The following is a 13,284-nucleotide window of genomic DNA, read 5'->3' on the forward strand; positions in this document are numbered from 1 at the left end:
AGTCTCCTGAATACTACACAGTAAAAACCCTGCATAATTGACTGCTACAGGGAGTGAATCCAGCTCATTATTTGAATTACACATCCATCTGTTTCAGTCAGGGAGGTTTACAAAGAGCTTGCAAGAGCTAGTTGAAATTGTTAAATAGCACATAGGATAATTTTAAACTATAGAAGAAGTTTAATATGTACTTACTTTTGTGAATCAGCAATTTTAAAGGAAAACAAAAAAAAACATTTATCCTGTAATCCAGGGATTTTAAGGATCTTTTATCATCCTCTTTTTTGTCCCTGGACTATCCATTATCCTGAGCCAGGTTGTTATGTATTCCTTGCCCCTTTGCTTTCTAATTAATTTACTGTGTTCAGCTTTCAAGTAATTTTTCAGTATTAAATGTTAAAACAGCATTTTTAAATCATAATTTACATTAAAAATATATTTAAAATATATTAAATATATATATCTTTTGCTCATGCATTTCTCTAAAATATTATCGAAAGGAAGAATGAAAACATTTCTCGCTATAGTTTTGTGTTACATTTTATCAGCATTCAATTTCTTTATGTTTTGGCTACTAAGAGATTAGGCAGATTTTGACTATGTGATTTTATGCAATCTGTTAATATGACTCACATCTAGAAATATCCATTTACTTTCTTCTTTTCCTTGCTCTTTGTATTAGCTTCTCTAGGCTGAAGCTCCCACTGTGCCTGATGCTGAGGTGCAATCCATTGTGCCTTCCTCCTGATCTTTTACAAAATTACAACCTGATTTTCAAAATCTTTAATTTCTTATGATCTCAGTGAGAATCATTAGTGCAATTTATTTTCTGCTTTATTTTTTTTTTATTTTGTACATATAATGCTTCAAACCTCTAATTCCCTTAAGCTCCAGATCCCTATAAATAGCTTGCCTTTATGAATCTTAGTGTAGATGCTAAATTCAGAATATTGAAAGGTGTATTGCTTTGAAAACTTACATTTTCCACATGGTCTGGGAAAGTATCTCAACTTCTAGACATACATCCTGTCATAAAAAGAATAACTGGAATAAAAGAGAAGTTGGGTAAATATGTTCAGATAAGATTTTAGAATTACTGGAGGAAAGCTGATAAAGCTAGAATAGTCCATATACTCTTCCTGTATCTTCAATTCAAACAGAGTTTATTCTTAACCTTAAAAGGTTATTCTTCATATGTCAGACTATTATTTCTAGGTGTTCTTCTGGTTCTGCTTCTGCTATAATATTTTGCTTTTTTTTTGCAGTGGTGTTTAGTTTGAGTATGATGTGGTAGAATTTATCCTCCAATCCAAGTCATTAAAAATGTGTCTTAAAACAGATTAAGAGGATGCCTCTCCTTCTAAACACCTCTGAACCCATACCTCTGCATGTGGTCTTGCTCTTTTGATTACAAAAAAGCTGAATTTCCCCAGACTTAGTTCAGGCCACTCTTACTTGGGGATACTTTTGCATCTTTTAGATAATAGATGAGGTGGGAATTACCCAGTAAATATGCACTTGTGTCATCTATTATTAAAATCACAGACACGCTAGTTTATTTCTGTCCAGAAGAATGGATTGAGATTACGTGAATTTCTCTTTTTTTAACCACAGAAAATATGTCAACCCTAACCTACTAAATATGCCTTACCTTCATTCTTTGGCCTACTAGGAGCATGTTAGCTCAATAATTAAGTATAGCAACCTTGTTGTTCACACAGTGATAAAGTGCAGGGGCAGTCATTTAAGATACCACCCTCACAGTATTTTTGTCCAGTTAACAATAAAACACAGATCTTATGAATCCTGGTCTACAGTTTCAAAATTGCAACGAACAACAGTTAACATTTCCACTCCACTATTTTCTGAATAGAAAGGTACATATTTTTCAGATGGGCCTGCCATTATCTCTTTGATTGTCCTCCTTCAATCACATGTTGTCATCAGACCAGGTCTCTTACAATCTGCAAGGTCACAAGCCTTCTCCACAGCTCAGAGGAGACAGGACAACTTGCAATATCAGATGAGCTCATATTCTTCAAATGAGAGCAGAAGTGCATCTGAGGGGTGCATTCAACAGGCCAGTGTTCTGGCCCATAAGTCCACCTGCCCCCAAGAAATTGCAAGGTCAGACCAGCCATAAGCCTTTTCTCAGCAGAATGGCAGGTTTCCAGATTGACAATGAACTGCAGCTGACAATGCCTACACCTCCAGCTGTGGTGAAGGACAGAAAATGCTCATGTGAATCCCTCTTCTTTTACATTAAATGGAAATGAGACCAAAATATAAATAACTGCACTCAGCAGAACCAGGCTTCAGATGGAGCAGCCTTGATTTTAATCCTTCAAATGTCATAACTGTTGCAGACTATTCTGCATAATGATTTTGGGGAAATGTAAAAAGACTAGAGGTGTTCACTTAGTGTATATCTGACAAGCATTTTTCTTCCTATCACCATAAAGGAAAACTGCTGCTTCTTGTAGAGTCTGAATCAGAACAACATTTCTGAGTGCAGTGTTTCTTTCTGTATTGATTTGGTTCTGTACTGAGCTGAACTGTTCTGATTCTATTGTAAATGGCACATTATTTAGTACAAATGTCACATAGTCATTCTTAGGAATACAGATATTATACAATATCTGAGACAGGTGCTCTCAACAAAATTTCTCAAGTGTCATTCCCTGAGAATACAAGGAAGAAGGAAGAACATTCCGATATACAGTTGTGTTTCTCTTCAACTATCATTTCATACACTCGTGATAGAGAAGAAAAAGCAACTGTTCTGAGTAATACTTGGGGTTCTGAGAAATGCATACCTAAAGACAAGACAGTTTTTAAGCTTTTAGTTTTCAGATTGGAAAAAAGTTTGTACAAAGAAATAACTCCTCTGAATGTAGCATTACTGAAAAAATCCATTGAACAAAATTGAAAAATGAAACAAACTGTAGACTTTAGTTCCTGCTAAGTTTAATAACACTAGACAAATACATATCCAAAGTCATAGGCTGCAGCGTAGAAAAGTATTTAACCATACCCTTTTAGGACAGTATTCAGATTCATGCTGTCATTGAAGTATTTGATCAGTTTAAGGTACACCATAGTCTGGTGATTTTCCTTCAGAATTTTGACTCATTATTTACAATGCCTGACATTATCTCAGTCATTTTTCATTGAAACACCTGAGATACTTTAATAGCAGAGCACAAGACATCTGAATGGTGTTTGGAATATGGGTCTAACACCAGTTGCATGAAAAGCAACTGGCTCCTCCAGGATGTTCAGCATGGCAGCAGAACTACTCCCACCTTTTGTCCCTGAAGCCCTGGATTCAGGTGCCTCATCTGTTTATCTGAAATGGGTAGTCAAGTTCAATCCAGCATGGAAATCTGCTCATTCCTCTTACACTTCTGGGTGCAGACTATTTAGGTTGCCAATCCAATAAAACCTCAAGTATAATGGAAGAAAAGTATATTTTTTTCTAAATTCTTTATTCAAAAGAAAATCTTTAACCAATTTAAGAAAAAAAAAAAAGGAACATACATATTTAAGACCGCTTTTTAGGTATGGAAGATGTCAGCTCATAAGATCACACAATTGCATACTATTCTATATGCCACAGAATTTCTATATATTGGGACCTTTATCTATATATCTATATATTGGGACCTTTAAAGCAGACACTCATTACATAGAATTTACAGTTTGGAAATAAAAGATTCACAGCACTCTGAAGTGCTCTGAAGAGACACTCGAAGTTCAAGGGTAAGGCTACCCTTGTTAAAAGCCCTGAGTAGCTCAAAAACCAGGCTTAAAGTCATTACAGTATTCCATACTCCTTCACTGTGCCCTGTGAACATAACCTCTCAGTAATTCAAATGGGACTGTATGTGTCCATACAGTTCCACAAGATAACTCTATTAAGTTACCGATGCTTCTGGACTTATTCAGATCCTGTGTTTGACTGAAACAATGTCGTGTATATCAAAAAACTGAAAAAGAAAAGATACCCTAGGTCATTGGAGTTCTTCTCTGACAGCTCCCTTAGGAAATAATACAAAAGCATATATTATTTATATACAAGCCAGCATGTCAACACATTTTTAGATAACTCTCTGTACATTTTTCTTTTTAGCAATGGAAACTACAGAATAAATTATATATGACAATTGTGGCTATTCTAAGAAACTTGGTATCGCACAACTGACAAACTACAAATTAGATGTAAAATTCTGCATGGAATTGATATTTCTTGGTATGCTGTTCATGTTCCTAAGTATTTTGTGCCACTATCTGTATAAAATTTAAATTAAATCTACTCAACATAGCCTTCTGTAGTCTGACAATATGTGTCCACTTTGTGCACTTTCAGATGTCCTGAGGTGGTATGCCAGATGTTAGGAAGGTTGTATTTTACTTCAAAACCCGCAGGTAGAGAGCAAACATATTTTGCTATGCATACCATCTGGTACCTGTTTTTTACCAGAGAACAGAGTGTGTTTAATCATTAAATCAAATCCTGTAGTAGTTAAATCAAATTAATTCATACGGATATATTCATTTTTCCCCCTATGGTCTTTCCTATCAAAGTAATCTAGTTACTTTATGTGACAGCAAATGAAGTCACTGGACCAAATTCTTCTCTTAGATACGCACACATAACCAACAGGAAGTCGGTAGGTTTGTACAAATGTAAGTGCTCACAGGGTGATAAGATATGAACAATAACTATGTTTAACAAAGGTATCTTACCCACATGGCAAAGCACTATCTTCTATTTTTCTATTTGGATTCTCATTATTTAATTAGTAAATCAAAATTAACTCAATATTAGTTTTAAAGATATGCATCAATGTTCTTCAACTTATTATTTCCTGCAATATGGGTCTAATACATTTCTTTTCTGATGCTGGTCAAAATTCAAACAACAAAACTTTTATGTATTTCTCTGACAGTTTTAATAAACAAAGATTTTTTTCAAAGAACAAATAGATTTTAGAACTGTCGCTTCATAACCTGTCCATTCTTCACTTCACTGGTTTCTGCCCTCTTACTGCAATTAATGATAGAAAAAAACAGGTAATTATATATATAGGGGTTTTTTTGTTAAAAAATCTGATAAAGAACCTTCACAGAGTTTTTTGGTACAGACATTTAGTACAGAGAGATGTTTACCCCTCAGCTCAAGAAGTAATATTTCCACAGGATTCTTTTCCTCATCTGGCCTGAGATGCTCATGTCATAGAGGTGTTAATCACTGTGAATTAGTTTGCAGCTTTCATCACATTTTAGATTCATCACATTCTGTGGTTATTTTATAAGCAACCCCACCTTATTAGAAAGACCTGTCATGTTCCCACACCATTCATGTTCCTTTCCCAAGCAGACAGGTAGTTGCTGAAAAAAAGAGAAATTAGTCAGTTTGAAGAGCCTGACTTAAACAGCAGTATTAAATGGCATATAGTGGCTAAGCAACCACAATTCAGGTAAGAATGACAGTGAACAAATGAGGGTGATTACCCAGACTAAATACAATCGTTATGGTTACCAAATATTACTGGAAGATATTCTGTCAGGACAGCAGTCTGCTATGAATTTCCACATTTGTTTAACCCAGACAAGCCAGAAATACTTGCTTCACAGGTAGAGAGTGCAAATGTAGCAGCACTGATCATACACCTGTCTTTGTGTGCCGTAGCCACTAAATTAGAGAGAAAGTGACAAAAGGTGATGAGTATTTTACATTGTCTTTGCTACATCTCAAGGAATAATGAAAGCAAAGCTGTTTATTGAAATTAACCTTTCGTGAAGGCATTGTTCAATAGTCTTAGTTAAGTGGAAGAATAAATTAGGACAGATTAGGTACAAAGTTTTAATTTTCAAAGGCAAATTGTTAAATTAAGCAAACTGGTCAAAGAAATTATTTATGCTGAAGAAGTTTCTTTTGCCACTGAAAAAAAAGGCTGAAATTTCTTTCAAGGAGATTTGCAAAAAGTACCTAGAATTTGTATCCCAAAAAAATAAAAAAAATTTTGAAGGAAATATTCTTTATTCAATAAAGTGGTCACCTTGAAAAATGAAAACTGATTTTCACAGTAATTTAATAAAAAAATTTATTGCAATTTTCTCAATAAATCAGTACAAATTTGTATGTGCATCCTTTTTTGTGTGTGTGGAAATAAAGATAGCAAGTTTAAAATTAAAATCCATTCCTCACTATAATGAAAACATTATTTGGTGGTTAGAAAAAGTGGACCTGCAAAGCTGGTAATTGGTAATCCATATAAATAATTTTGCAGAAGCTAGAAGGCTGCAATTAGATGCATATGTCACTTTTCCTCTTGATATCAAGTTCTCTTCAGGTGTCACCACACTACATATGGAGAATATTTTTTGAATTCCCAGTTCTTTCACCTTCAAGATTTTTGCATAATGAGATTCACTTCTATTCATCTGGTTTTGCTCAGAAAAGCTGATGAATTACCCATTACTTTCTTATAAGCATCCTTGGGTTGGATTCAAGTGATTAAAGCCACATAATGAACAAAAATTCGAAATGTTTTTTCTTGTCCAGAGTTTTAGATAGTGGTCAGACCCTCCTGGCATAAAACTGGCCTACATCTGAATGAGTTCTTGGTCCTGAATCATAACACCTTCAACAGCACCAAATGCTGGCTCCGAACACAAGTGCCATAGCAAGTATGAAAATTTCAACATGCATGAAAATGTTGCATGATTTTCAGGGAAATTATCATTTCCTACACAATCCAAAGTTTCTGCTAGTCTTTTAGGTGCTGGTAGCAGCACTTCCAGGTGCTGTCAGATTTTGAACTGTTTGCAATCCCTGACCTGACGTGAGGAGACAATCCTCCACTATGGCTAATCCTGCACTAGAAGTACTGGCTGTCCCTCTGCCTTGCCCTTTCACTGATCTACAGGCTTAATTCACTCCCAGATCTTGCTTTATTTTTCCAGGATATTTTTAGAGTCATAAACACCTCTGTAGGCATAACAGATGAACCTGAAAGTGGAGAGAACTGATGCTATTTTGCTTTTCTTCTTTTTGTGCAGCACTGTAAGACAGAGGGTGAGAGAAAGATGTGTGAAATCTATTTAATTACAGGTTCTTACCTGGAATAAACTCATTCAAAGCAAGAATGTTTAATATAACAATTTAAGTTGCTAAACCACACTATGGAAGTTTTTGGACCAGTTAGCTAAAAATCTCTCTCAAACAGCTTTATCTGCTTACAAACACCAAGGGTAGTCTTTTGGCCATTGTGCTTTATTATAGGAATGTCAGGAGAAGACTTTGAATTATATTGATGGGATTTAGTGCTGAATGATTTAGAGATTATGTGATTTAGTAATGTGGCTCATACATGAGCTACAAAGGTGAACGATAATGAACCTGGCAAAGCTGAGTTACTTAATGACTTAGATGTGATATGTATATCTCACTTATGTGTGATATCTCAGCTAACAGATTCAAATAGATGCTTGAATATCTTCCTAGTAATAACTAACAAGGGTTCACCAGCTATTAAGGACAGAACTCTAGAAACCAGTCAGATGCTGATTTTTAATTACTAGACCTTTGGTTTTCCTCTAAGTTTTATTCTAGACTCTGGCAATTATTTTCCTGATATTGTGTAACTTATCTCTGCCATATTTTTTCCAACCTGGCAGCCAAAGACTGCTATTTGCACATAAGATCTCAAAAGATAATGCATGAAAAAAAATCTGCATTTGAAGAAATAAGAAACCTCACACAGTCAAGGAAGGAAAAAAAATTAATAAGCTATAGAGGAGCAACTAATAGCTGCTACAATAAAACATCCCATTTAAGATTATTGTTATTTTTGTGACATAACATGCAATACATTTTTCATAAAACTGCTGTTGAGGCCTCTTGTTTTATTGTGGCTGTATAACAACAGGAAAAGAATGGATTTCACTTCACAATTTTCCCTTTTATAGAACTGTAAAAAGTGTAGTCCTATCAAAATCTAAACATTCATGGAAAACCCACAGAACACTGAGGATAGAGTCCCCAAATTGCCCACAGTGGACTAAAACAGAACCTGTGTTCAGTTAAACTGTGGCCATTGAACCTTAGTAGGATTGCACTGAGCAGATATTAAGAGGGTGGTGTGACAGGATGGCCAGGCTCATTACAGCATCTGAGCACAGCTGCAGCATGGAAATACTCCCAGTGAGTGAGTGGGTGAGTGACTGCAAAGTGTGGAGGGACTAGATGGCTCACAGAGATGTACAGATTTCCTCAAAGTACTCAGGTCTGTAGAGTAGCTAAACAAGTATAACTGCCAAATTCCACATGTGTGGTTGCACAAAATAACCCTTAAATAAAGGTGACTGAATTTTCTCTCGCTGTGATCACAAGACATTCTGCTGTGCCATGGGGCTGAGCCATTCACTTTCCTTAACAAGTGTTTCTGTCATTAGCTTTTAAAGTCACCTGAATGAAGTCAAAAGAAGCCCATGGCTAAGCAGCTGTCGAAGAACTGTGCACATGGAAGGCCTAGGATGTCTGTGCAATGAACAGGACTTTTTATAATGTTTCCTTTCACAAGGATTTAAAGGACAACTTAGATACAGTCAATACAACCTCAGATCTTTACTATACAAATATATATATATACTTAAGTCTTTTGACACACATGTGAGTTTAATGTGGAACTAGCAAAACCAAAAATGTGAACAGAATAAAAAAAATTTTAAAAGCTGTCTTACTCATTTTGAGGTGTCATACAGTTCTACAGTTCATATTGCTGTAAAGCTGTAACAATTGTGCAACAGAATAACCTGCATTATTTTTCAATGACATTACCTAGTTGTAAAAACAGTGCCAGATTTGGTTCTCTGTTGACATGGTGAAAATGTAACTTTATACAGTCTGCTAATCTCAGTGAAGTTATCCCCTCTGTTCATGGGTGACAAGTTTCCAGACCACAATGGACAACCCATACTGCAAATATTTCTGCATATTTTTTGTCATTTAGCTGTTTACGTCCTTGTCTTTTCCATGTCTGTTGCACTTACTGCACTGCCTTTGCAAGAAGGCAGGCAGTGAGCTGCTGTTTCCCAGTGATCTCAGACCTGCCATGTGAAATAGAACATTGCAAAATTGTTCAAGTAGACATTGCTGGGATTCTAACAGAACATTCATGAGAGACATTTTATATGCCCTGAAATACTTTCTCCCATGCCTGTCAACAGCCATCGAGCTGAAAAATAGGGACAGAGTTACAAGTGCAAGGGCTGAGATACAGTCTATCATTTGAACTAACCAGATTAATAAAATGAATTTAAACAGAAAAAAGTAACAAAATAAGTCTACCTGTTCCTTCATGATTTTAGGAAAGTGTAAATCAAAGATGGTCAAAATTTTCCAGATTTTAAATTTTTGCTGTGTTCTTTAAATAACACAGCTGTCAAAATGAATAGAATAATGGAAATGACACTGTATATAAAAGGGTAATTTATTTTGCCTTTTAAATGAAAACTTTAGATGCAAATTACCCTAAATGCTCAGAAACCCTGCTGCCTTTACAGAAATCATGGCATTCTTCCTGTTGATTAGGCCACAGAGCTTAATGTCTCAATCTAATAACGAAACTAAGTGCATGCCTTTGAAGGACAGAAGCTGTTTTGTTAGCTGAGAATGGGGTCTAAGGGTGTTGATAGGTATGGGCTTCTAAGAGTGTTGATAGTTATGGGATCTAAGAGTGCTGAAGAACCAGCCAAAATGTTTTAAGACACCTGCTACAGGTCTCACATCCTCTTCTCTGCAGGAGACACCTCAGGACTGAATTCTTCAAGTGTTAAGCCAAATTTCACTCATGTTATTGTGAAATTCTTCCACTTAGTTGCAGAAAGAACTGGCAAAAAGTAATTGACTGCCCTTACAAAATAAGCAGAATAAACCTTCCCTATTTGCACAGCTCAACTTTCTCTTTAAAATCTCACCATTCTAGATAAATCTCCTTCAGCACTTTGAAAGTTGTTAGAGGACGTTGCACAGTTACAGCTGCAAAAAATTCAGTTTTTCTATCATGCATTTCTGCTATAAGCTCTCACAGAATCATAGGAAAGATTCTAAAACCTGCATTAGTACCTGACAAAAGATTTTTATGTGGTCAAAACTCATGTGCACACCCACAAAAGAAGAGAGAGAGATTAACAGCAGATGAGGAAACTCAAAATACACCCTTCCCAATTACTGCCACACCCACCACAGGAGCCAGCACCCCATAAAATACTCATCTCTATAAGAGCAGAGAGGTGCAGGAGTACAAAAGCAACAAACTAAAGATTCAAATGAAGGATTGCTCATCCAGGCTTCTCTCTGAGCTGCCCTAGTAGAGCCTCAGCACCAAAATCTGGGTATTAAGGCCACCAGCATGAGTTATGACTACAGCATCATTTCATGCTTTTACCCTAGCTGAGGTGTGGGAATGTGCCTGAGGGTATGGGATTTATCATAGGATGCAAGAGAAGTTCATTTATTCTGGGATGTTTAGGGGACAAGCCAAAGGTGGGGGAAGAAAGTGATCTAGACAATTTTGGGAGGAGCAGGTGTGAGGATAAGAAGAGACAAAGAGGCCAGTCAGGCACAGTTCTCTCCTTGGTATGCTTCTCTGGCCAGAGCTGCACCTGACCCGCTCAGCCTTTCCCATCTTCTTTCAAAATTCCTTTCAGTGAGGGACTCTCTACTGAGTGTGTCTGTAGCTGGGTCTGGGCACCACCAACTGCAGTCAGACCACAAGTCAGGAATTCCATGTGCCTGTGTGGAGGCAACTGGAGAGGCTTGAGTGAGTGAAACCCAGTGGCAGCTCTGGATACGTGTATATGTGTGTGTCTGTGTGAGTGCAGGCTCTGCACCAGCAGCTGCAGTGAGGCTGCAGCCCCAGGGGCTCAGCAACCGAGGAGACTGGGATCTAGTGGCAAGTTGTACGTGTATGTGTGTATATATACATAAATACAGATATATATATACACACACACATATATATAATTTCACTGGGATGTCTCCATGCCACACAACAGGTGGAAGTGGGACGAGGTCCATGTGAGTGTTCTGTGTCTGATCTGTGTAGCCAACCACGTTTATGTGTGATGGATGTTCCTGTGTGTGCACTCTGTCTGTGTGCATCCTGAGAATATCTGTTTAGGCTTACTAATGGTTGGACGTGGGGCATGAAGCTTAGCCATTTCAGGGCTATCAGATCAGCAAGGTATAAATTCACCATCCAATATGTTAAACATTTTTTAGTGACTATATTAATTCATTGCCCCAGTTCTTTAAATACTTAAGTTACTCTCTTCTGGCACTTGTTTAATTATTGCCTTGATAAATTCTGTTTTAAAAAACAATTCTGAGTATTTCTAGAGTGTACAGGCAACTATATTTTTCTTCTTTAGAAGACCTTTACATTTTAGGATATTTATCTATTTAAGTATTTTCATCTTCAGTGTTGAACTACCCTGGAGCTAGAAGTATGATGAGTATGAGAAGAAAGTTTTCTAAAAAGATTTTAAAAAAAGAGATAGGGACAATTACATATTATGCTTATCAGTAGTTTAAACTGATAAACATAATATGTAATTGTCCCTGTCTCTTTTTAAAAAATCTTTAAAATATGTAATTGTCCCAAAAAATCTTTAAAATATGTAATTGTCCCAAAAAAGGAAGTTCAGGAGGAAGTTTGGGGTTTTTACCTATAGTGGGATTTTTTTTCTAAATATAGGGGACCTTTTTAGAAAATGTTAATCTTCTTGTTTTTCAGTCTTCTCTCTAATTCGCATGTGACATTATGTTCTTTTCCAGACAAGTCAAAGGATTTCTAATTGATATTGACAGGGCCATCCTCACATTTCCTTAGGTAGAATTTCATGTGAAATATGTATTAATTCTATAATGAGTCAGCATTTCTGGATGAAGGTCCCAACATAAAGAATTTTGCTGTGTATATCTCTTAGCAACTGAAAAATTACAGCCTTCATTTCATTTTAAAACCCCTGTGTTTAATAAACCTAATTTTTTTTTCTTATTCACTATGGAGTGAGTACATGAATTATCAAGGCTTGCCTTGGACTCTTGATAATTCAGCTGTCTTGCACAAGAAAAATGCACGATATTGTTCTGATGGATGGTGAAAGAATCCCTAGACAAGCAAGAATTAGCAAATGCCAGGGTCTTTCAGTTGCTGAGCCCATTACAGCCCCTGCAAAGGCACCAGCAGGCAGGAGAGACCAGCAAGTACAATCCCAGAGCTCCCCAGAGCTGCTGGGTCCAGGGGACGGTCACATATGCGAGGTGACAGGCGCCTCTGAGAAGTGAGGACGGGGTGAAGGCAAGGACAAGCACAGCTTTCCTTCCCACTTCTCCTTAGCAGCAGAAAACTGGCAAAGCCAGCTCTTCCTGTTCTCTCTCCCTCCCTCCCCCGTGGTTTTGCTTAATGCTGCTGAACAGGCTGGAGCCAGTTTTGTGTTCTTTAGTTCCTGAGGATATGAGCCACTGTCCTAGGATAAAACCTAAGAAAGCAGGCTTGCTTGAATGAGAGTTTTGCCTCTTGGTAGATATTGTGTGAAGAAATGCTGGCCAAAACAAACTAGAGAGATTAGCTGTTTTAATAGTTAAGCAACTCATACAGTACCTTCAAGAGAGACAGACAACCAGTGGCAACTCAGGTGTTAATTACAATTAAATATTTTCATACAGGATTGCAGCAGCCTTGCAGAAGCTCTCACAGCCCCATAGTATCATTCATAGTCTAGCAGGGGATATTTCTAAGGAAAATTCTAGTTTTAAATAGGACTGGTAGTCTAAACACAGTTCCATTTTGGTATTTTTGTTTCAGAAGCTCTCACATTTGCTAAGGAGACAGCATGGTCAAGGACCTCCTGACCATAATATTGGCAGAATTCCTTTCTTTCTCCTTTATTCAAAGCAAGGTCACTGTAACAAATATTCATAGGCTTTTCAGTACTGAAAGGAATCAAATATCCAATGCTGCAGAGTTCCTTGGCACACTGTGTTGCCATAAACTCTAGTACTGCAAAGTGTAAGGTTCTATTCCAATGGTGCCACAGTTTCAATGTATCAAATTTGACACCTTTTCAATAAAATAGGCTAAATTTAGATAACCATATGCTCATGCTGACAAACTAGCTTCTCCCTGATATGTGTTTTCATGAAAGAGTACAAGAGGTCCTCAAAGTTTAATTAGTCTTAAATTAATTCAAAATATTGTATTAATTTAC

This window comes from Geospiza fortis, unplaced genomic scaffold (assembly GCF_000277835.1).
Source record: "Geospiza fortis unplaced genomic scaffold, GeoFor_1.0 scaffold54, whole genome shotgun sequence".
Lineage (NCBI taxonomy): Eukaryota > Metazoa > Chordata > Aves > Passeriformes > Thraupidae > Geospiza > Geospiza fortis.